We start from the raw sequence: 24,185 nt of genomic DNA, 5'->3' as shown, positions 1-24,185 counted from the left end.
CTAGTCCTGTATTCTATTGCCCCTATCCTATGGTGAGAGGCGACTACTGAATATTTCTAAGCTATCACTTTTCGATCACAACAAAATCCCATAGAAGACAAAATTTGACATGATGTTCACTGTAGAATATATTAAATACAAATTTTTTTTAAAAAGCTCAGTATTTTAAATACAAATTTGAAAAAGAAAACTTCATAAGAATGCATGCAGTAAGATTTCTGACTATTCAAGGTGGGATGAAAGTTGCCTAAACTATTACTACAAATGACTCTGAAACACGAATTTTTCTATAGATGTTAGTAAAGTGATTCTAGTCCTATATAGGCACATGGTCCACAGGCTTCTTAAATAACTATTTGTTCAGTGAATATTAATTCAACAGATTTTCATTAGGTACCTATTATGTGCCTGTTGTTTGAAATGCTACTTTTTATTGAGTAAATATCTATCAATGAATGTTATTTTATTAGCGTTTAGGATGGACTCTTCAACCATCAAAATGCACCACTAATGAAAACCCTTGTTAGTTCAGCATTCCACTGTCCAACTACTCCAAAAGTTATCTACCTTCTTTTCATAACAAAATTCATGATCTTATAAGAATACTTCAACCTAACAAAGCCTAAAACTGTCCAGTTTCATTACTAGAACAGGCTTCTGTTATGAAATTATAATCCTAATTTTAAGTCACTTCTACTTTTAGAAGTGACTTTTCTCATTCAAAACACGAATTAGAACAAACAAAAAAAGGAACAATTTATTGTCATTGTGGGTATTTGTAAATTTAAGGCATTGGGAGAAAAAAGAGGGAAGACACTATGGAAACTTTAAATTGAACACTAATCTGGTGGAAAACAGTCATTGCCCAACTGAGAACAAAGGGAAATGGGATGGTGGCCAAATTTCCATGAAAAGTCTAGAAACGGAAAACACTGGAAAGCACAAAAGCTCAAGGAATAGTTATAACCGTAACTACAGGCACAGTAGCAGGAGTTACCATTTACCTACTTGCTGAGTACTCATACTCACACTCTATTAGATATTTGACAGGTTATCTATTTTATTTAGTATCACAATAATTATACATGGTAGGCAATTTTCCTCATTTAAAAGATAATAAAACAGAGGCTCAGAGAGTTTTAAGTGATTTGTTCAATGTCACAGAGTTGGTATTTGTCTAAGTCCCTAGGCTGCTCAAATACCATGAAACGGGTCCGGTTAAACAATGGGAATTTATTTGCTCACTGTCTGAGGCCGGGAAAAATCCAAATCAAAGTGTCATCAAAGTGCTGCTTTCCTCCCTCAGGCTGTGGTGCTCTGCGGCTGGCTCAGTTGGAGATCCTTGGCTCCTCTGTCACATGGTAAGGTACATGAGGCTGTCTCTTGTCTATTCCTTCTCTTTGGGATTCCACCAATGTCCAGTCTCTGGCTTCCTGTGGCTTCATCTCTATCCAAACGTCATTCTGCTTATGAAGGACTCTCCGGGAATAGGATCGTGACTGGCCGGGCAACACCTCATCAAAAGACCTTATTTACAATGGGTTCAAACCCACAGGAATAAGGTTTAAGAACAACGTTTGTCCGGGGTATATACAGTTACACTCCACCCCTTTCCATGTTCTTTTTAGATGCAAAATACATTCATTCCATCACAATATCCCCAAAGCCTTAACTCAACTTAAAAACCAATGCTTACTACAAAGTCTCATCAAAACTGGCTATGGGTGTGGTCTGGGCTAGGGCACAATCCCCTTCTGTCTGTGAACCTACGAAACACAATCAGAAACCCATTCTGATCGGGCTGGGCCATACCTCAACCGAAGTAACCTCATCAAAGTTTCTACTTTCAATGGGTTCACACTCCCAGGTATGGATTAACTTGAAGAACATGTTTTTCTGGGGTGCATACAGCTTCAAGCCACCACAGTATCTAAGACCCTACCATTCATTTTTTCCTAATTGCCCTCAGGATAGGTCTGTGGTAGGCTTAGAAGTTTCTGCAACATGCATGCCCTGTCACTGGCTCGGACCCTCATTCCCACTGCGTTTCAATTTATTACTCAATACGTCCTGCCAGATTGTCCTGCATTTTGATATCCCCCTAAGGAAATACAGTTTAAAACCACTTCCATCAGAGGGGATCAGGGAAGCCACAACAATTATTCGTATGTTTTATGGATCAGGAAACAACCCAACATTGTCAATACTCACATCACCACCACTAACATTCCGTATGTCTCTAAAAACCTCCCATCAATCACTAACTGGACTGAAGCTCAGCAAATTAACCAGGGAACACATAAGATTTAAGATTGGAAGATGAGGGGAACTGACTAAAAGGAAAATTCTACCTAAGGATTCACTCCCTTAGGGCAATTAATATCTTTCTTGAAATATGAAGATCTGCTTAAGAAAATCACATAATCCTCTCGATCTGATCCTCAAAGGTAATATTTCAAATATAGAAGAGTATTTCTTCCTTTTCTACATATGGCTTTAAAATTTCTCTTCCCCCCACATGCGTGAAAGCAATGGGTTTAAAATTCTCAAATGTTGCACTGCACTATAGTGAGGGAAATTACTTTATCATTTAAGTTAGTCCAGATATTCATGGGAAGTGAAATATGGACAGTAGAGGGAGGGAAGAAGGGAGGGAGGGAGAATGGAAGGAAGGAAGGGAAAATGTTCCTTTGATATTGACAGAGGTTGTTGCATATATGAGAAAAATACCTCTCAACTGTCTTAATGGGTGAGTAACCCATTATTTTTTCGAATTCACCATCTTCAGAGGATATAACACATATTTCTGTTTTCCATCCCTTTTCTAGGATATTAGCCTAAGTGACACAATCTGAAAGAGAACCTATAGATTTCCAGAATGGTTTGGATGGTGGGGGTGAGGCACACACAAACAGCTTAAACAGAGTGTGGCCAAAGTCTGAGTCACTCCAGAGCTAGAGCACAGGGCTCTCCTTACAGATGTGGGTGTGTAAGCACTTAGACTTCAATTAGTCCCAACCATAACCCATTCTAGCCAATGAGTACTGAATATGTGCTGAAAGATTAAAGATTCACTGGTAATTTAAGGGAATATGGTGCACTACATACAACATGGCATGCAACATACTGGGGACTCCTTTCATTTGCTCCTTTTTTGTTAATTATACTCTTAAATTTCAGTCCACCTTAGGTCCTCATGCCTCCCCTAAATCCAAGTTCCAGTTAAATGAGAGATGTCAAAGGACCCTAGAGACAACTGACAAAGTGAGAATCCATCATCTGCCTCAAAGTTAATGGAGATGATATATGCTGAACTTCTGCCTTTAATCAGTAGGATAATTTAGACAAGATTTATTGGGTACTAAGATATAGCAGGCCTACAATGCGTAGTCGGGATATAAAGATACTCTCAAAGAATTCACTACCTAGCATTTAACAAGCCATGACTGCTTAAGTGTATCTGTTGCCACCTGGCTGGGAGCAAGGTGACCATTCAGATGGGCACATGAACAATTCAGATGGGTTATCTGTCCAGGAAAACTGCATACTGGAGATCTGTCACTTTCACTTGTTCTTTTGAGGAGCAGACAGCAAACTAGTCTGGTAATGTTTTAGAAAGAGGTGGTTTAACTTTTGCTGTAATTCCTGAACTAGTGTCTGACCTCACGTCTTAACATACCCTCTGGAATTTCTGCATTTAAAAAAATGGAGCTAGTACCTCACCATAAGCATTGTTAGCATTGTTAGAAAGCTTAGACAATTTAATAACAGTGACACCATTTTGGCATATGATAAATGTTCCATAGATGGAGTTATTGTTACTATGATTAGAAAATTGGGGTAACTACTCAGCAGTGGGGATGGGACAGAAGCTTCCCAGAGGAGGTAATCGTGAATAAAAATAAAGTCAATACAAATGACCCAGGTGACAAGATGGAGGAAAGGGATGAAGGACATGTAAGGCTGTAGTAAAGGATGCTGCTTAGGTTCAGAAGTGTAGGACAATTAGGCAGAGTGTCTTCAGAGACCTATGGGTTCTTTCCTGAGAAATAAAATGCGAAGGGCAAAAAACCTAACCTCTTTCTCTTGCCCTCTGCCCTCGTGCCAGTGCCTCACATTAACTTAACACAGAACCCACAGGACAAAAGGGCCCGATGAAGCACTCCACAGAGGTGAGCCCCGCAGGGCATGACACAGGGTGGAAGGGGCAGAGATTGTATTGGGATGGGGGTGGAAAACTGAGCATCTTAAAGATTGCTGATATAGGACACAGTAGATGTGAGGAGGGTCCAGGCAAAGGGAGTAATTGTAAGGATGAAGAGGAGGAAGAGGCAGTAAGAAAGAGTTTATGAGAATCAAACTAAACAGGATTTAGCTGTTGTTAGATGTTTGCGGAGGGAAGAAGGATTACTCGCACCTGACTTAGAGATTTCTGGTTTTGGTGGTGGGTGGCATTGCTTTTAACCAGAAAAGGGAATGCAGGCTAAAAGGGAGGTAGAAGGAGAAATTATTTCTTACATGTGTATGTTGTATCTGAGGAGCCTGTGATGTAGCCAAGTGGGCATATACTATAGGATAATACTGGGCATGCTTTCTACACTCAATCGGTGGTATAGATAGAGACAGACCCTTGGCATATCAGCAAATGGATACAAGTTAAAGCCAAGGGAAAAGATCAGAATCCCTTAGATATGTATCAGAAAGAAAAGCAAAGTTAAAGAGAAACCCTGGAAAAATTACTGTTTCAGGATCCAGGAAAAAAATAAGGTATAAAAGAAACTTGCAATTAGAGGTTTAAAAATATGAGAAATAGGAGAAGTTATGGAAGGAGAGGGCTGTCTACAGTGTCACATGTGAAAGACAAGTGAAACAAGATAAGGATGGAAAGGTGTTTGGTAGATTTGGTGATGAGGTGATCATTGTTAACCATGGAAAGACCAGTTTTATTGGGTAATAAAGGGAAATTCTTAACTACAGTTAATAGAGCTGAAAATGGGAGATGAAAAGCAGAGAAAACAAAGGGCTGTTATACTTTTAAAAAGTATGCTAGTGATGGGGGAACAGATTGAATGAGCATGTACGGAATGGAATACAGGATTGAGAGAGAGATTTCTCAAAATGACAGAAACTAAGTATGGTGCAGGCTGAGGAGAAGACAATAGAAAGAAAGCAGAAAACATAGGGGAGAATCAAGGTGGAGAAGAGATATCAGAGGGCTGCACAGGAGAACAGATGAGCGAATAGCCAAATCATGAGAGCGTGGTACATAAATTTTGGGGTGGCTGAGTGGGAGTTCAGGGTTTTCATACCTGATAGTCCCTGTGCAGATCATGATGGCAGCATGGGATGGAGTGAGAATACAATGAGCCCACTCTCTCGCCATTTCTGACACTCATGTAACCACTCTCAAATTTGGAAAAGAGAGAGACTGGCTAGGGAAAAAGACAAGGGGCACTTTGATGTGCAAGAGAGAGAAGTTACTTCAGAGATCTTTGCATGTAATCACAATTTGGGAGCCAAATTAAAATTAAAAAAATATATTGAAACCTGTGTTGCTGCTATCACAAAACAAATTAGAGGGTGCCATCTTGTTCTGAATTATCTGAGATCCAACTTCTGAGCCACATTTCTGTCTTTATTTTAATCAGAGTCCTTTAATTAAGCAACCCTGTCTTTACATTTTGTGGCTTAGATAAAGCAAACACAATTTAACATGACTTCAATCAAAGTATAATTTTAAAGGTATTTATATCCCAAGTTATACTAAGAAAAAGTTGTAAGCCTAGCCTTAAAATCAGGGTCTTCTGAGTCTCACCCAGTCCAGTAGTCAAACCCAGGTCTCCAGCATGGAAGGTAAGCATTCTACCACTGAACCACCCGTGCACCCCTCCAGTAGTCTTTTTGTTAAAACATGTTCTCAAGAATACAAACATAAAGGGTATGAATGCATTTGAGGGCACTTTTAAGGTGTAAGGAATCAAACACTTCTTAGTTTCTCTGAATTAATATAAATCTAACTTTAAACCCTCATTCTGATGGACTGGCAGAAAAATGTGAACTCAATAATGACTGAGGATGGAGGATTCTGGGAAGATGGCAGAGTAGGAAGCTCTAGGAATCAGTTTCTCCACCAGAACAGTTGTTAAAAAAGACAGGACCTATCTGAATCAACTATTTTGAAACTCAACAGCAATGAATTCACATTCTTTGCATGTATGCAAGGATCAGTCTCCATGGATAGACTATATGTCAGGTCACAAAACAAGGCTTTGTAAATTAAAAAATGTTGAAATCATATAATATATCTTCTCCGACCAGAATGGAATGAAGCTAGAAACAAATAGAGAGAAATGGAAAATTCACACCTATGTGAAAGTTAAACAATGTACTCTTCAACAGCCAACGGGTTAAAGGGAAACTGCAAGGGAAGTTAGGAAATATTTTCAGACAAATAATGAAAACACATCATACCGAAACTTTTGGGATACAGCAAAGGCAGTGTTGAGAAAGAAACTGATAGCTCTGAATTTTTACATTATAGAAGAAGAAAGATTTCAAATCAGAGACCTAACTTCAGAACTGGAGGAACTGGATAAAAAAAGAGCAAACTAGACTCAAATAAAGCAGAACAGAGGAAAAAAGAAATAATGAAAGTAAGATTGGGGATAAATGCAATAGAAAACAAAACAAAATACACAAAAATAATAGAAAGAATCCACAAAACCAAAAATCACTTATTTGAAAAGATAAAAAACCAACAAACCTTTAGCTAGACTGGCAAAGGAAAAAATAGAGAGGACACAGATAACTAAAATCATAAACAATAAGGGGGACATTATTACCAATCCCACAGAAATAAAAAGAATTATTAAGTGAATACATGAAAAACTGTATACCCAACAAATTAGATAAGCTAAATGAAATGGACAAATATCTAGAAACACACAAACCACCTACACTGACCCAAGGATAATTAGAAATTCTCAACAAAAAGATAACTAGTAAACAGATTGTGTCAGCATCAAAAAAAAAAACTCCCAACGAAGGAAAGCCCAGGACCAGATGGCTTCTCAGGGGAATTTTACCAAACATTCCAAGAATAATTAACACCAATCCTGCTCAAAGTCTTCCAAAACACTGAAGAGGAGGGAACACTCCATAGCTCCTTCTATGAGGCCAACATCATCCTCATGCCAAAGTCAGATGAAAAATTACAGACAAATGTCTCTTATGGATACAGATGCAAAAACCTTCAGCCAGATAATAACAAAGTGAGTCCAACAACACATTAAAAGATTATATACCATGATCAAGTGGGAATTTTTCCATATATGCAAGTGTGTTCAACATAAGAAAATTAATTAATGAAAGATACCACATTAAAAGAATGTAGGGGGGAAGAACCAAACAATCATCTCAATTGATGCAGAAAAGTCATCTGACAAAATCCAGCAACGTTTCTTGATAAAAAACTTAGGAAAAAAGGAATAGAAGGAAATTTCCTCAACATGATAAAAGGCATATATGAAAAACCCAGAGCTAATATCATACTAAATGTTAAAAGAATAAGAGCCTTCCTCTAAGGTCAGGAACAAAAAAGGATGCCCACTTTTGTTGTGGGCAACTTGTTGTACAAATTGTTGTACAACAATGTACAAACAATGTTGTACTGGCAATTCTAGCCATTGCAATTAAAGAAGAAAAATAAATAAAAGCCATCCATATTGGAAAGAAAGAAATAAAACTTTCCCTATTTCCAGATAACATGATCCCATATACAAAAATTCTGAAAAATCCACAACAAATGTCTCAGAGGTAATAAATGAATTCAGCAGGGAAGCAGAGTACAAGATCAACAAACAAAAATCAGTAGCATGTCTACACACTAGTGTTTTGTTTGCTAAAGCTGCCAGAATACAATATACCAGGAATGGATTGGCCTTTATAAAGGGGGTTGATCAAGTTACAAGTTATAATTTAAGGCCATGAAAATGTTCAAATTAAGGAACCAAAGAAGAGGATACCTCCTCTTAAGAAAGACTGATCATGTCTGGGGTTTCTTTGTCACATGGCAATGTAAGCTGTCTTTCTCTCCTGGCTTCTAGGTTTAAACTGCTCTGTTAGAAACTTCTCTATCTCCAGAAATCTGTGTCTTGGTTTCCCCTCTCTGGTTTCTGTGTCAGCTCTGAGCTCTATTTCCATGAGCTCTTTTAAGGACTCCAGTAAACTAATTAAGACCCACCTTGAATAGGTGTAGTCACATCTCCATGGGAACAACCTAATCAAAAGGTCCCACCCATAACAAATTTGCACCCACAAGATTGGATTAAAAGAGGTATTATGGGGTAGCCAACAGTTTCAAATCAGTACAGCTAGTAATGAACAACTAGAACAAGAAATCAAGAAAAAATATTCATTTACAATAGCAAGTGAAAGGATCAAATATAAGGGAATAAACCTAAACAAAATGTAAAACATTAGTAAAAAGAAAATTTAACAACATCGTGAAAGTAAATGGAAGAAGCTCTAAACATGTGGAAAGATATTCCTGTTAATGGATTGGAAGATGAAATACTAAGATGTCAGTTTTACCCAAAGTGATTCCCATATAATCCTAGTGAGAATTTCAATACCCTTCTTTATATAATTGGAAGAGCTACTTATCAAATTTATATGAATGGGTAAGGGGCCTCAGAAGACAAAAGCCATACTGAAAAAGAAAGACAATTTGGGAGGAATCACACTCTCTGATCTAAAAACTTATTACAAAGCTACAGTAATAAAAACAGTGTAAGGACAGACTTAAAGAGCAATGGAATCAAATTGAGAGTTCACAAATCAATCATATTTATGGCCAACTGATTTTTGACAAGGATGCAAAGACCACTCAATTGGGAAAGAATAGTCTCTTCAACAAATGGTGCTGGGAAAACTGGATTTCCATATGCAAAAGAATGAAGGTGGACACCTTCCTCACACCCTATATTTAAAAAACAAAAACAAAAAAATGGATCAAAGTCCTAAATATAAAAGTCAGAAATACAGAACTCCTAGAAGAATACCTGGGGAAATGTCTTCAGGACCTTCTGTTAGGCAATGTTTGCTCAGACTTTACACTCAAAGCACAAGCAACAAAAGAAAAAAAAAAACATAAATGGAGCCTCACTAAAATTAAGTTTTTGTGCCTCAAAGGACTTTTTCATAAAGGTAAAATGATAACCTACTTAAAGGTAGAAAATATTTGGAAACCACATACCTAATAAGGTTTTATTATCTAAGATATATAAAGAAATCATACAATTCAACAACAAAAAGTAAAACAACACCATTAAAAGATGGGCAAAAGACCATTGTATAGACATTTCTTCAAAGAAGGTAAACAAATGGACAAAAAGCACATGGAGAAGGTGTTCAACAAATTAGTCACTAGGAACATGCAAATCAAAATCTCAATGAGATAGCATTTCACACTCACTAGAATGTCTACTGCTAAAAAAAAATACAAAATTACAGTGTAGAGGATGGAGAGAAAGAGGACACTCATTCATTGTTGGTGGGAACATAATATGGTGTCACCTCTGTGCAAGAAAGCTTGGCAGTTCCTCAGAAAGCTAAGTATAGAATTACCAAATCTCCTGGCAATTCTACTTCTAGGTTTATACCAAAAAGAACTGGAAGCAGGAACTTGCACACATATTTGCATACCAATGTTTACAAAGGTATTATTTACAATTCTCCAAAGTTGGAAGCAATTCAAGTATCCATCAACTAATGGATATCATAAACAAAATGTGGCATATACACACAATGGAATACTATTCAGCTGTAAGTAGGAATGAAGCTCTGATACATGGGACAATATGAATGAATCTTGATGACATCATTCTGAATGAAATAAGCCAGATACAAAGGGGCAAATGTTGTATGATATCATTGACATGAAATAACTAGAGCAAGCAAACTCATAGAGTCAGAATCTAGAATCAGTTTACCAGGGGATGGAGTGAAGGTAGAGAATAGAGGGTTAATGCTTAAATTGTACAGGGTTTCTGTTTGGAATGATGGACATATTTGGGTAAGGGATATTGGTGATGGTAGCACATGGTTAGCATAATTAACAGCACAGAACTACATATATTTGAATGTGGTTAAAAGGGAAAATTTTAGTTCGTATTTATATTAGTAGAAAAAAATTTTAAACAGTATTATGTAACACAATCAGCAAACCCTAAGGTCAGTCATGGACTTTATTTCATTATAGAATTATAAAATTGTTATTTCACGAATTGCAACAAATGTACCGCACTAATGCATTAAAGAGAGGCTGGTACATGGGAACTCTATTTTATGCATGATTTTTCTTCAAACCCAAATATCTATAAAAAAAAAAAAAAAAAAAAGACTGAGGCTCTTCCAACACCCTGGAGTCTTACCCAGTAACTAACACACAAAGGAGTCTCTCACCTAAATACTTGTCATTTGTGATCCATCTGCACTGGTTTTCCTGCTGTCAAGAGCTTCATTTTTCTGTACTATGTTTAGGCACAGGAATTATTTTTATGACTAGGAATTAGGGGTCTGGGCTTAGCCTAGCTAGAAGTTCCTGTGAATCTGTGCCATGTTCCCTCACACTGCATTGAGTTACATGAAGACCTCTATTTTCAAAGACCCCAGGTGTCTGAGGATTTTTGTTTTTATTTTCAGGCATAGGGAGGTGCTGACATTTTTCCCTCTCCTTCTAATGCAATCACAGCTGCCCAGGAGCAAAATCTCATCAGCAAGGTCGGACTTTTATAGAAGATGAAGGAAATGTTCATTGCAAGAAAAAAAAAAAAAATCCCAAGGTAAGAACACACTGAAGTTGGGCTATGTGTTTGAAGAGGGGTCAAAGAAAAAGTAGGGAGAATAAACAGAAGTTAATATTATGATAACATGACCTGGTTTTATTAGAAGGTGAAAAAATAAAGTCAAAGATATAATTCGAAATGTTTCGTGATGAGAAAGATAACTGCAGTCATTTCACTGAAAACAAAAATGACCAGATCAGAAACTTCAGAGACCGTAATATTTTAACTGTGGTTTCTGTTTGAGCCTTGGGTGAGAACTCTCAGCATCTACTACAGTTTAGTTTTACTGATGATTGTGCCATTACCACCAGTTTAGCATTCAGAAATATATTTGCCTCTTGATAAAACCATTGAAAATAAAAATGAAAGGGCGATTTATTTTTTTACTCGGTAAATCAGGAGGAATTGCTAGAGGTTATGGAATATACCCTAAACCTCTTGTATCTTCAGTGCCCAACTCAAAGAAAATGTCCAAAAATGCAACTTGATAATGCTCATAAAATAGTAGATGATACAAAAAGAATAGCTCCCATAACATAGGATGAAGTGAATGGTAGCTAATTTTAGTCCATAAAGTTTTTTTGGCTTTTTTATTGACTTAAATGTATTTATTTTGCCTTTTTTAATTCCTCTGCTTAAATCTGAACTATTTGGAAAATCCCAAAATAGTTATTTTCTTTGTGAAAAGATTCATACTCTCAGATCTAACCCCTCTGCCTTCACAGGTACATACAGAAAATGAGGCTTATTTTGCTTTCTGTGCAGAAAGTCTGTCACTTGTACAGGATTTACAAGTATATATAGTATGGGTATATATGTGCAGATACTCAGAGAAAATTCCATCTTGGGCCCACTTCTCCATTAAATATTAGCTCATTTAAAAATTATCACATCCCTGAGGTTACACCTGTGTCCTAGAGATGCATTTTATATTCTGGAACACTTTAATAAAAGTTATTGCAGGAGAGCACCCTTCTCCAAGCATGAGGATTGAACTGGAAGTCCATTTTCTGGTTTCATATTAATCAGTCAATTTATTAATAAATATTTATTAATCAATATTGATTGATAATTATTTATCAATCTCGATAATAAATTTTTATCCATCAAAAAATAAAGCATAGTTATTTTTTAATTTGCCATGTTCTTCAATTAGCAAATCAGTGGTTTATTATTTTTTACTAAGAATTTTTTAAACAAGAGATTTACTTCAATTCTTCTTTTAGCTGTTTTCCTCGTTGTGCAAGCTGCTTACCACTTTTCCTTTCATACTTGCAACTCTCCTTTCACTTAAAAAAATAAAATAAAATAAAACTTCAAAGGGACATATGGCTTTTCTTCCACCTCCATGTTTCAAATTTACTTCAAAACACCTACACAGAGTTGGAGGTTTCTGAAGTGTCAACAGAAATGTCTTAGGAGCTGTAAATGCTTTTCACATAAAGAGACAGAGATGGAAAATTACTAGATTTAAAAAATGAAAAAGAAGACAGTAGGGTTATTTCAACATTGACATATTTCTCTGAGACTTCAAATGGTCTAGTGAAAACACATGGGAGAAACCATAGGTATTAAGCTGCTTAAAGTTTGAATTTTTCAAATCCATCCAGGTAAAATGCACTTTAAAGTTTATTTTATTGTTCCAATTAAAAATAATAATAAATTAACAGTAATTCTGGGCATAGATCTATGTATATATATGCTATATGTTTTAGGCAAAGTACTGGTGAAAAACTAACCTATAATAAAAAAGCATGTTAATATCAGTATTTTTAGTTCTTAATGGGACTATTTACAAAAACTTACAGAATTCTGAAAATCAACTCTAAAATTAAAGCGAAATTGTTAAAGTAGGATTCGGTGTGTTTGTCTAAAGAAAATTCTAATCTCTTTCACCCAAATATGTAAATATTACATATATTTCCAGAGTACTTACAACACTCACAGTCTTAGAGAACTGATTAAGAAGTTTAGAAAATGCTCTGATAAGACACACAAAAAAAGTAAGCAAACAGCTTAGCAATACATGTTTTTAAAATACTGAAATGATTTTTACTTTATAAAAATAAAACATAGATAAACGATAAAGAAAGTAGAGGTATAATTAAATATACTAATGCTTTAACTCATGGAAAACACTCCTGAAGCCATATTTTTCTTTCAGTTACTCAAACAGTATTTTCTTTCTTTAAAGACTTTATTTTAATCATGTATTTCATTAGTTTTCTTCATGCTCCTGGAATTCTAGCTATCAAAAATAAATAGTGAGACTTTGATCAAACTATAAAATGGTCCCAAATGCATCCGAAATCCAAAACACCTTAAAACTTTGAAACATTGAAGACAGTCTCACAGGAGACATTAAACTCTAAAAAACTTGTGTGTTTTTTTAACCAATGACATACTGATTTCATAACCAGGAACTCATAATTTTAGACTGGAATTTATCTACAGTTATAACAGTATCACTACCATGTTTGCAACAAAGAACTTTCCGTCTGAATATAAACACTGCTTCTTATAAACTCAAACTATCATGCAAAATATATTTTTTGCTAATCTGTCTCATATTGCATACCACATTTGGAAAAATCCAATAATTTGGAGAAAACTTTGCTTCTGCCCTTTTTTAGTTCCCCTAACAAAAGTCAAGAAATTGCCAAGTATTACAACTGTGCTAATCAAATTTGTTTGGCTTTAGAAATGCAGCTTTGTTCCCTCGCTGATAAATTGGACTAGTCACTCGAAAAGTACTTCATTTCTGATTTTCAAAAGTTAAAGCTAATAATGTTAAATTGTGTCATAACACAGAATGCAAAAACAATTTTTGCCTAGCAAAATAATTCAGACATTAAAAGGCTATCTACTTATATTTCTCAATTCATGACTGATAACAATCATTATTACAGCTCAGAAGAAGAAAAAAAAAGGATGCTAATAATATGAAAAACACCTAAGAGCACAACTGAAATGGTTATATAAAACAGTAAATGATGAACTTGCATATTCATGGATTTGAACATCAGGGTTTAATTACAATTCTGAAGATTTATTTAAAACTTAATGGCAATTGCTTTTGAGTAAGGGTTATAGGAATGCTGAGGATAGATACTGAACAAGCTTGTAATCAATAGTGGTAATAATATGTCAGATACGTTGATGACTTTTGCTCTCCTTCAGACTAAGTGATGATCTCTATAAGGGCAGGCTTTGATTAACCTGGTAAGTTTCACTGAGAACCAGACACTGTACCCTCAAGATGAGAAATGCCTCCTTACTGGATTACTCAGAGTTCTGATATTATTCATCTTTTAACACAGATTACTCTAACACATGCTTCTGAAGAATTTCTGAGCTTGATAAAGAAATGCATATATTATAGGGTACAATCACAAATAGGCAGCAAGTTAAAAAGCAGTATCTTCTGCATATGCATTGGTCCCTAACTCTTTAATAAATTGTGTAAATTAAAAATTCTGGGCATCTGTTTTTTTTTGGAAATGGTGAGGGAAAAAGTGTGGGTCAGCTGCTGAAATTAATGTAGTTTTCCTAAAGGGTATCAACTCCATATTAAATTATAACAATCTAGCAAACATCACAAAATTGATGTCAGCCAAATAAAATAGAATATTTGAGCTTTTAAAATTTTTTTAAGGAATGTTGTAAAGCAGGAAATAAATCAAGTACATTTGATTACTTTGGTCCCACCCCTAACTAGATTGTGAAAACTAAGGGGGAAATCAGTACCCTGAGGCATTGTATGTAAGAGCAATTTTTTAAACATCATAACTTCTGAGGAGAAAAATAAAGCCCACATTAATATAGATGAAGAATTAAGATTTTGGTCTTAAGTTCAATTCTGATAAATCTCGTCATGCTTAAATAACTATAAGGGAACATATCTTTAGACTAGTTATATTTTTAAGGAAAAGAGCAAAGGCCTTGTAGTAGCTAGGTTCAGGCATCAACTTGGCCAGGTAATGGTGGCCAGTTGTTTTGTTGCTGTGGACTTAAATCACCAGCATGTGAATTTCATCCTTGACTGATTACATCTGTATTTGGCTAAGGCCAGTGCCTTCTGCAATGAGTGATGTTTAATTTAAATAGCCGGAGGCTTAAAAGAGAGAGGCTAGAAGAAAACTCAGCAGGGTCAAACCCATGTGTTTGGAGATGCACAAAGGAATTGCCCTAGGGAAAATCATTTGAACCCAGAAGCCTCCAGGAGAGGAGGTGAGTAGATATTATGGTGTGCCTTCCCATGTGACAGAGAAACCCAGAGGAGAGCCAGCTGCTTTTATTCTGAGGAACTGTAAAAGTGTACCAAAATAAATTTCCTTTATAAAAGCAGCCCATCTCTGGTACAGTGCATTCTGGCAGGCTTAGCAAACTAAAACATACTCTGGTACCAGAGGAGTGAGGTGCTGCTGCATTTGCAAATAACAAACATGTTGGAATGGCTTTTTAAATGAATAAGGAGAGGATTATGGAAGAATTGTGAAGAGCTTGATAGAGACAGCCTAGAATGCTTTGGAGAAGAGAAAGTTGTTAGAAATTTGGATGTTAAAGATTTTCCACTGCAGATTGTTTTGAAGTGGCAGAAAGTTTGGGAAAATTAAGTTCTGGTGCTGGATGGAAGGGAGAATTTGAATATGACAATCTAGGATGCTTGGCTGGGGAGATTTCTAAATTGAATATGGAAAATGCACCTCTCTTTCTCCTTGCAGCTATAGTAAAATACAACAAAAGAGGGATGACCTAATAATTGAACTTAGGGGTACAAAGAAACTAGAAATTGGTGAGCTGGAAAATTCTGGGCTTCCAGAAAGTGAGACCCCAGAGAATAGTGCCTCCCATGAAGATTTAACCAGACACAGAACCAGTCAGTCTTTACAGGACAGCCATTACAGGACAAGCAAGAATTGGAGATGGGGGTATCCAAAAGGGTCCTATTGTCTGATGGCTTCAATCTCTGATGCTGCATGCCAAGTTCAATAAATTTTTTGCAAGACCTGTACAAACAGAACCACTACCAGTATGGACTAAAAGGTAGTCCAGATTGAAGGAAGAATAGCCTCAGAGGCAGAACAATGGAAGCTGAAGTCTGAAGCCAAGAAACCACAGCCAGGAGAGTGGATCCAGCTGTGCATGTGGAGGGGTGAGTTTGCCCTGGAGGCAGAGGGTGGACCATCTGCCTCTATGTTCAGGAAGCGTTCTGGTGCCCCAGGCCTCAGAGAGGGTGGAGCACATTCCCCAGGAATTAAGGATGGCCTGACTGCCACCCCATTGTTCTGAAGGTGTTGAGCATGTGCCCCAGAGATAGCAGAGATTCTGTGTGCCACCTAGATGCTTGAGGAGGGTGGGGCCAGGAAAAAGGTGGTCTCCCCAGTGTTCCGCAGTACTGAAACTGTTTGAAGAGAACTGGGCTGCTGCATAAGCCCTTGGAAAAGGTGGAACTGCTGCTTTTTAAAGTCCCCGAGGATGAATGACTCTCAGACTTTGAAATCTAGTGAAGTTCGCCCTGCAGGTTTTCAGAATTGTTTAGGTCTGGTGACCCCCGTTTTCCCTCCAGTTTCTCCCTATGGCAATGAGATCATTTATTCTATGACTATTCCTTCTTTGTACATTGAAAGCAGATAACTTGCTCTAAGCTCACAGGTCTACAGCCAGAGGAGAATTTTCCCCTACAAACCATGCCTGTAATTCATTTTGATGAGACCGTGTACTAATTTTGAGTTGATATTGTATTTGTATTGTTACCGAAATGGTTTAAGGCTTTTGTGACATTGTGATGAGATGAATCATTGTGTATATAGAAAAATTTAGTGCGTTATATGCAGAAAGATCAGTATTGTTAACATAACAAATATGTCTGTTATTGTTTTCTATTTATAGGTTAAGTACGGTTTTAAGGTGAGGTGTATAGTTGCCAAGGTGACAAGGGGTGGACACCTTGTAGTTAGATTCAGCTGTCAGCTTGGCCAGGTGATAGTGCCCAGCTGTTCTGTTGCCATGGATTTAAATCATTGGCACGTGAATTTCAACTCTGGCTGATTACATCTGTGGTCAGCTAAAGCAGTGACTTCCCCAATGTTTAATTTAATTAGCTGGAGGCTTAAAAGAGAGAGGTTAGAGGAGAGTTCAGCAGCTCAGACCCATCCTTTGGAAATGCAGAAAAGAAATGCCCTGAGGAAAGCCACTTGAACCCAGAAACTAGGAGAGGAGGCCAGTAGATGTTGCTATGTACTTTCCCATATGACAGAAACTCAGAAGAAAGCTAGCTGCCTTTCCTCCAAGGAATTGTAAACTTGTAACTAAATAAATCCCTTTATAAATAAAATCCCTTTATAAATAAATCTGATGTATTGCATTCTGGCAGCCTTAGCAAACTACAACAGATCTCTTCTCTGAAATGGAGTTCTCTGAAGAGTAAAATTCACTTTTAAATACAGCCTTGCTAATATAATGTCTAGGGACTAAGGGAATGTATTGAGATCATGTATCACAGATTCATGTATTTTTAATAGATAGGATGAAAAGATCTAATTTAAATGATGAAGTATCACTTAAGAAAGAAGCCACCTCCTAAGAGAGAAAATAACAAGACTGGAACTCTGGAAGCATGGGAGCCAATTCAGATCTGAGGAGCAAAGATTCAGGGTTAGAGAGTGGGCCAGCAACCAAGGACCTTGCCAACCAAGGCCTTTGGACCTTTGCATCCCAGGCCTAAACCAAGGCAGTTGTCTATCATATTATTTATTGCTCTCTCTTGAGGAAATGGAAGTGGCACCCTTTTTCCTTCTAAAAATAGACAAAGTATTATCACTTTTCAGGACATAAAATTTGGTAGCAGGTTTCAATTACTTAGGTAACATTTCAAACCGTGCTACTTTACTGTATTTTCAGACTCATGGGCCAATAACATGCTTGTTAAGGACTCAATGACTCTGGACTTTCGAGTGACAGCCCATATATTTACTTAAGTGGCTATGAAAATATCACTTAAAATATTAGTTCAGAGTGACTTCTTTTTCTCAATAAAAGACTGCATGCAAGGTGAATTTTGCTGCAGTCTTTATTTTATTATTCTTATTTGATTATTTTTAACATGGGCAGGCACCAGGAATCAAACCCGGGTCTCTGGCATGGCAGTTGAGAACTCTGCCTGCTGAGCCACCATGGCCCACCTTGCAGTCTTTACCTTAAAATGAGAAGAATTAACACTTCCAAATTAATGAACTTAAGTCATTGCTTTAGCATATTGGGATGGTATGACCATCATCTGTCATTTTAGCCTTGGACAAGAGACAAAAGAACAGAATAATTATAGCTATCAGCAAGACAAGGAGGTGTGTGAGCCTTATCTCGAGTACCAGGGAATGTTAGAAAAGCCGTCAACCTCTGTAGCACCTCCTGTAACAAGGTCCCTGCTCTGCCCCATGAAGGAGAAAAAGACATAGCTGCATGCATCCTTATCCATCCTAGCTAGAACATTCTGAAAGAAATGAAGCCTGGGCAGATGACACGTTTATGAATTCTTCATTTCAAAAGGTACTGGTCAACATGGATGGAGCTCAAGAAATAGTTTTGCTTAAAGACAGAAACTTTTCTACTGGCTTCTACACATCCATTAGCTCCAGAGATCTCAATTGCAGTACTCTGTTCCCTTTGGCAGCCCTGGATCCTATAGGGAGATTAGACACGAGGTTGTCACTTTGTACAAGTCCTTGGTCCTTTAATCCCTGGGTATGCTCATCTATGAAGTGGGAATGACGGCAATATCTGGTCTCACCACATCGTTCTGCTCCATCTGATTGATATCTTCTTCAATTTCAGAGTGATTGACTTTGAGATTCATGTGGTAGATAATAGAAAGTGAGGATTAAATGAGTTTATGGGTGTGAAGTGATGAGTAGCTACGAAAGGCTTATTATAGTGCTGAACTAAGGACTCCAATTCCTTATGCTTACCCTATTAGCTGAGTTCATGGCCATAGTCTATATCTTCCTCCCTTTTATCTTTCTTTTAAAAAAGCATAAAGACAACACAGTCTTCAGAGAAATTTTTGAGAATTCCAAATAAGGGTTTTCTTTGTCCAGATTCAGTTATCCTTATTTGAGGGTATTCTAGGAATAGATACTTCAAGGATTCAAACGACAAAATAAGGGAAGTTGAGAATGATGTAATATTAGCATAAATGTGTTTTTAGATGTCACAAAAATCCAGTTTCTCCCTGAGCTGGAATCATATGTGACATCTGCTTGGGTCCTCTGATATCTGCTTTCACCAGGTTCTATATTATATTGCGCAATAACAAGAATTATTGAAAAGTTCCAGAAATCTCTTTTCCTGTCCACACTTTCATTCTAGTCTTGCCCTTTGGGGCAATATAGTAACTATCCCCTCTTCCACATGGAAGCCTTTAAAGTATTTAAAGACAACAATTACACCTTTTCTGTATTGTCGCTTTGCCAAAATAATTCTCGGTTTCTTCAATTTAGTATTTCTCAAAGCCCAATCTGAGAAGTATGAATTCTTTAACTGGTGCTATTCAAGAATTAGTACTATAAAATTATCAGGGTAGGGCAGTGGGTAGTGACAGCAGGGTGGCATTCAGTGATGCATTCATGTCATTGAGAATTACCCTGTGTGAAGAGAGATGTTATCAGTAGTTGTGTGATATAGGTTTCATTTATATGGAAGCAGGACATAAGGGTTGAAATCATTGTTTCAATCTAGAACAGAGTTTAGGGGGCAAATATGTTTGAGAAATAAGGGATTAAACAGTAAATGAAGTTTCCTTTTTGAGGAGCTACTCAGAGAAGAAAACATAACATGCTATGTTTCCCGAAGTGTGTGACCACCAAAACGCCTGGATATTTCATGGGACCATTGTAACTTGAAACATATTTTGGAGAATGGCTCTTAAACTAGTTCCCCTTGCTGAAGGATGTTAGGCACTCTATTAGCAAGGTCCTTTCAATGAACAGGTCTCTACTAGGTGATGCAGAGGTGCTCCCTGACCTCAAAGAGCTTATCCTTTACCATAGTTAGGAAGATATGGTGGGCTATTTTGTTTCAACAGAGGGCAAGTTTACTTCTTGTTAAGGAGGAGGAGGCATCAAATGGCATGTTAAGGAAATGCAGAGAGAAAGATGATGAACAGTTGGGGGATATTTGAGAAATAGAAAGCGCTATTTATTTGGTTTCAGCAGATGCTACCACTGTCAATGGAGACATATGGATAGCCACTATTAGAGTTCTGCTATATCTTCTGTGTATCATCTTGAATTGGAGGGCAATGACTTTGTGATAGGTGATAGAGAGCCATTTAAATTTTTTTAATCAACTGGGTGATCCTCCTACAACTACACATGAGATCATGTGAAAGGAGAAATTGATTGGGAAGACACAGGAGGGCTGGGATCATCATAAATCTATTCCAAATCTCACAATATAAGGTGATATTCTGAAATGGGAAGGAGGTTCAAAAATGCAAAGAGAAGAGCAGATGCAAAAAATATGACTCCAAAAAAATCAACTTGGCTTTAGGAACTGCTTGGAAATGAGAGGAAAAGGTAGAGAAGTTAAAAACAGCCAGGGTTTTCCACCTGGGTGGGTATTAGAGCAGTAGGGCTATTGATGTACATATTCATTCCAGGGAGAGGACCTTGTCGCAGGAGTGGAGTACCAATTCAATTTCAGAGAAGATGAATTGTTATGAATTAGAATAAGAGTTGCTTAGCAGTTGGTTGAAACATATTAAAATGGAAGGTAGGGTCTAGAGATCCATATTTGGATGTCTTCTTAATAAGAAGCTTTCAAGTTTGTCCATAATTTTAAATGTAGCACAAAGAACCAAATCTACTAACTTTCAGATATGTTCCGACCAATGAATTTATACTGGATTTTAGACACCATTTCCAATAACGTCCATTGAGATCAATAGATTGATTATGTTTTCAGAAGCCACGTCCTACAACAGGCTTATATTTAATTTTGGAGCCAAATGAAATCCTCAGACCTTTTTCCACATATACCAGTGCTTCTGTTGTCTTTTATCTGTATGATAAAAACTTGAATTTAAATATAGGATTTTATGTTTATTCCTGTTATATTTAATCTTTCTGGTTTTGATCCAGCAATTCAGCCTGCCAAAAATTCAGATTGCTAAATAAGGGATACCAATCAGTTGCTTTCTATCTTCCCTGGCAAAACTAAGGAACTTTGAGTTAAAAATGCATCCTGAAGGACTTGAGTAAGATAGAAAGAATTTCCTAAAGGAAGGGTCAGAGACACTGGAATAGGTGAACAGGTAATTCATCTCTAGTTAACAACGTTTTCTTAAATTATAACATTTCATCATATTAAAAATGGTTAAAACATAGTCCTCTAAAGAAGCTTTTATTTCTGACTTGATGATGAGACGGGGGCGAGGGAGGGAGAGGCAGGCCAGACGTACGGGAGGGACTTTGTCCTGTGTATCCACTACATGAATGATTTTAGGTCCAAGACTATTTAAATGTAAACATTACAATATGCTTTAGAGAGAAATTCAAAATAATAGAAGATTATAAAAATAGTAATGCTTAAAATGTAGGTTTTCAGTATAGAAATAAAAGTTCTCCTATTACTTGATATTTATCACTAAGGCATTTTATCACATTTAAATGTAAATGATCTTATTTCTAAATTCGTGTGTTTAATGAGGACTTATATAGTACTAGATATGCAAAATCAGAAATATATAGTTCCATGTAACGTGCATACACTAATATGTCATTTTTTCATGAACGGGGCTTGCATTTAGCACCTTGCATGGTTTTTGGCAGAAGGATGCCTACACATGAGGAGGCTATTTTCATTCAGTTGAATGATTTAATTCGATATTAAATTGGGTTTCCCACAGTAATCAGCACACTGACTATTCACAAGAGTTAATATGCTTTTCAGTTTTCACTCACAAAGATACTTCAGTAACTAACTAAGGCAACAGTTTTTGCTTTCTTGTAGCACCTGCAGGTCTAAGGTGGTTTTATAAACTGTGACTTCCTTCTCTACTAAGTGTTCGGAGTATTTTCTAACTATCATGTATGGATGTATATGTGTATATATTCATTCCCTTGCTCAAAATAGCCAAAACCTGTGCATAGTACTCTGTAGATTGTAATGCTCTGTACCAGCTGTAACTGTTGTTGTTAGCAGCATTTCCCCCAGGCTGTGCAGTCTGCAAGGCAGGTCCCGCTAGCCTTATGGTCCTTTTTTCACAGTGCAGAAACTGAGACACAAACAGTTAAAAATATATATATTTAAAGTGCCTCACTGCTCTTTAATTTCCTCTTACTTTTCAAAATTGTTTTTGGTTCACAGAAGGAACAGGCTTTTGTTCTATATCCCTGCAATATATCATGTGAGAATGTAAAATGAAAAGAACATAAAAGTTTCTGCTGGGGTCTTGATTATAGCTTTTGTTTTTATTGAACATCTCCCATGTGCCATGCACTATGCAACATACTGGAGGTCTATGAATTCTAGAGCTGGGAATTTTGTTAACAATAATAAAAATACCTCCATACCGTAGATAGGGACCTTACGATTTCCAAAGCACTTTCAGTTACATTACCTCATTTCCAACAGACCACACAGTAAACTGGCTGGTATAAAAGCTGATCAATATTCTAAACTATAGTTTCATAAATATTGTCCTGAGGCTCATCTATTCACTGGGAACTAGGGGGGATGGTATTGTAACTAGCAAATACAACAATCTGCATACATGCTTAAATCAAGTTTGTTTAAAATTAGAAAATTGCATAATGTATTCAAAAGCTTTTATGCAGCATTCACATGAAATTAAAAATTAGCTACAGGCTTTGAATTAAGAAACAGAGATGTGTAACATCTACTGGTCTGACAGAATGTTTAAAAACCCAATTTTCAGAAACTTCTGTGCTTAAAAAATAAAATAAAATCAGAACACATGAGCTTGTTTACAGTTCTAATAAAAAGTATAATTAGCACGTGTGAGAAAACTGTATCGGTTAAGTCTTATCTGCAAAATTTAGGTGAATATGAAGCTTCTTTTTCTGCTTAGCAAATGAGAAAGTTCCCTTCTATTTGAGTCTGAGAAAATGCTGTTCTTTGCCAAAACATGGTTCTGTAACTTGGCCTTAACTCCAGAGTTGAGCCCTGGAACAATGAGTTTGTTGCTTACCATTTAGGGTTAGAGAAATTGAGAAAGACAAGCATGCATGACAGAGAGATAGACAGACAAACAGAAGAACAACATAAAGGCTATTAAGCATCTGTAGGTAATTTAAACAATTTCACCAACTACACTACCATTAACTGCACAGCTGACATAAAACCTCCCCATCTCTCTGTGGACTGCAGGAGCAACAATTCTGTTTTTCTCATATTCCTGCTTGGGCAGAAATAACTGAATGAATATAAGAAAAAGAAATCCTTTTTTGGAGATATGGGTAGAAGACTCCTTCCAAGGTATATCCCTCTATCTATTATATATTTTCCATCACAGGAAAAGGAATTGCAGTAAACTGGTAAGGGATTGGCCTCTATGGACTTTGTTATCTCATAAGATGGAGGGCTTAGGTCACCACTCAGTTGGAACCAGGGCAGCCTGCCCCATCTCTCTCTGTGGTAAGCTTCATGGACCTCCAGAATAGGACCAGAACCTAACCTGCAGATCCACTCAGCACACGGGGGCCATTCTGAGGGTCTGCTCTGATTCTGGTTTGCCTGTGATGGAACATGGTGGATGGACCTGAGGTCAACCCTGTTTCGGTCCCGGTAAAAAAGGCGCGCATTCCACTCTATCTGCACACACGGTGTCCAGATTCGAGGAATTACTAGGAACTCTGCTTTGCAGCCCTGGCTTGCTCTACCACCCATGTTTTCAAATCCAGCTTTACCAGAAAGACCTGTAATTTGGGAAATACCAATATCTATCCTAAGTGAAGCTAAAGTTTCAGCCTTCCTTTTCACTCTTATCTGTATCAGATAAAATTCAGAAAGGAGAACAAAAAGCAAGAATTGGTACCCCAAGTTTCCAGTACCATCTACAGAACTGGCTGTGGCTGAGGGATTGTAATATAACGTGCAAGAAATTAATTTTAATGTACTCAAACTTTTAAGGAGTCTCATAGCACCTTTTTCTGTTATCTAAAGTACAATTTTCATACAAAAATAAGAGGAAAGCATACAATGTTATCTGCTTTATGACATCTAAGTTATAAAATAAAAAGAACTGAAATGTTTCTATAAGGGACAACTGTATACAAATACATTAATGTGAATTTAAGAATTATCTCCTTGAGACAT

At 36.9% G+C, this 24,185-nt stretch overlaps 1 protein-coding gene across 15 annotated transcripts in view; it reads right to left on the bottom strand.

Moving 5' to 3' along the window:
- The window catches only part of CHRM3 (cholinergic receptor muscarinic 3), an 887,892-nt gene that overhangs the window by 336,358 nt on the left and 527,349 nt on the right, over window positions 1-24,185 (bottom strand). The gene's annotated exons all lie outside the window — the stretch shown is intronic.

This window comes from Tamandua tetradactyla, chromosome 7 (assembly GCF_023851605.1).
Source record: "Tamandua tetradactyla isolate mTamTet1 chromosome 7, mTamTet1.pri, whole genome shotgun sequence".
NCBI classification, from domain to species: domain Eukaryota; kingdom Metazoa; phylum Chordata; class Mammalia; order Pilosa; family Myrmecophagidae; genus Tamandua; species Tamandua tetradactyla.
This window is presented reverse-complemented; position numbering and strand designations above follow the sequence as displayed.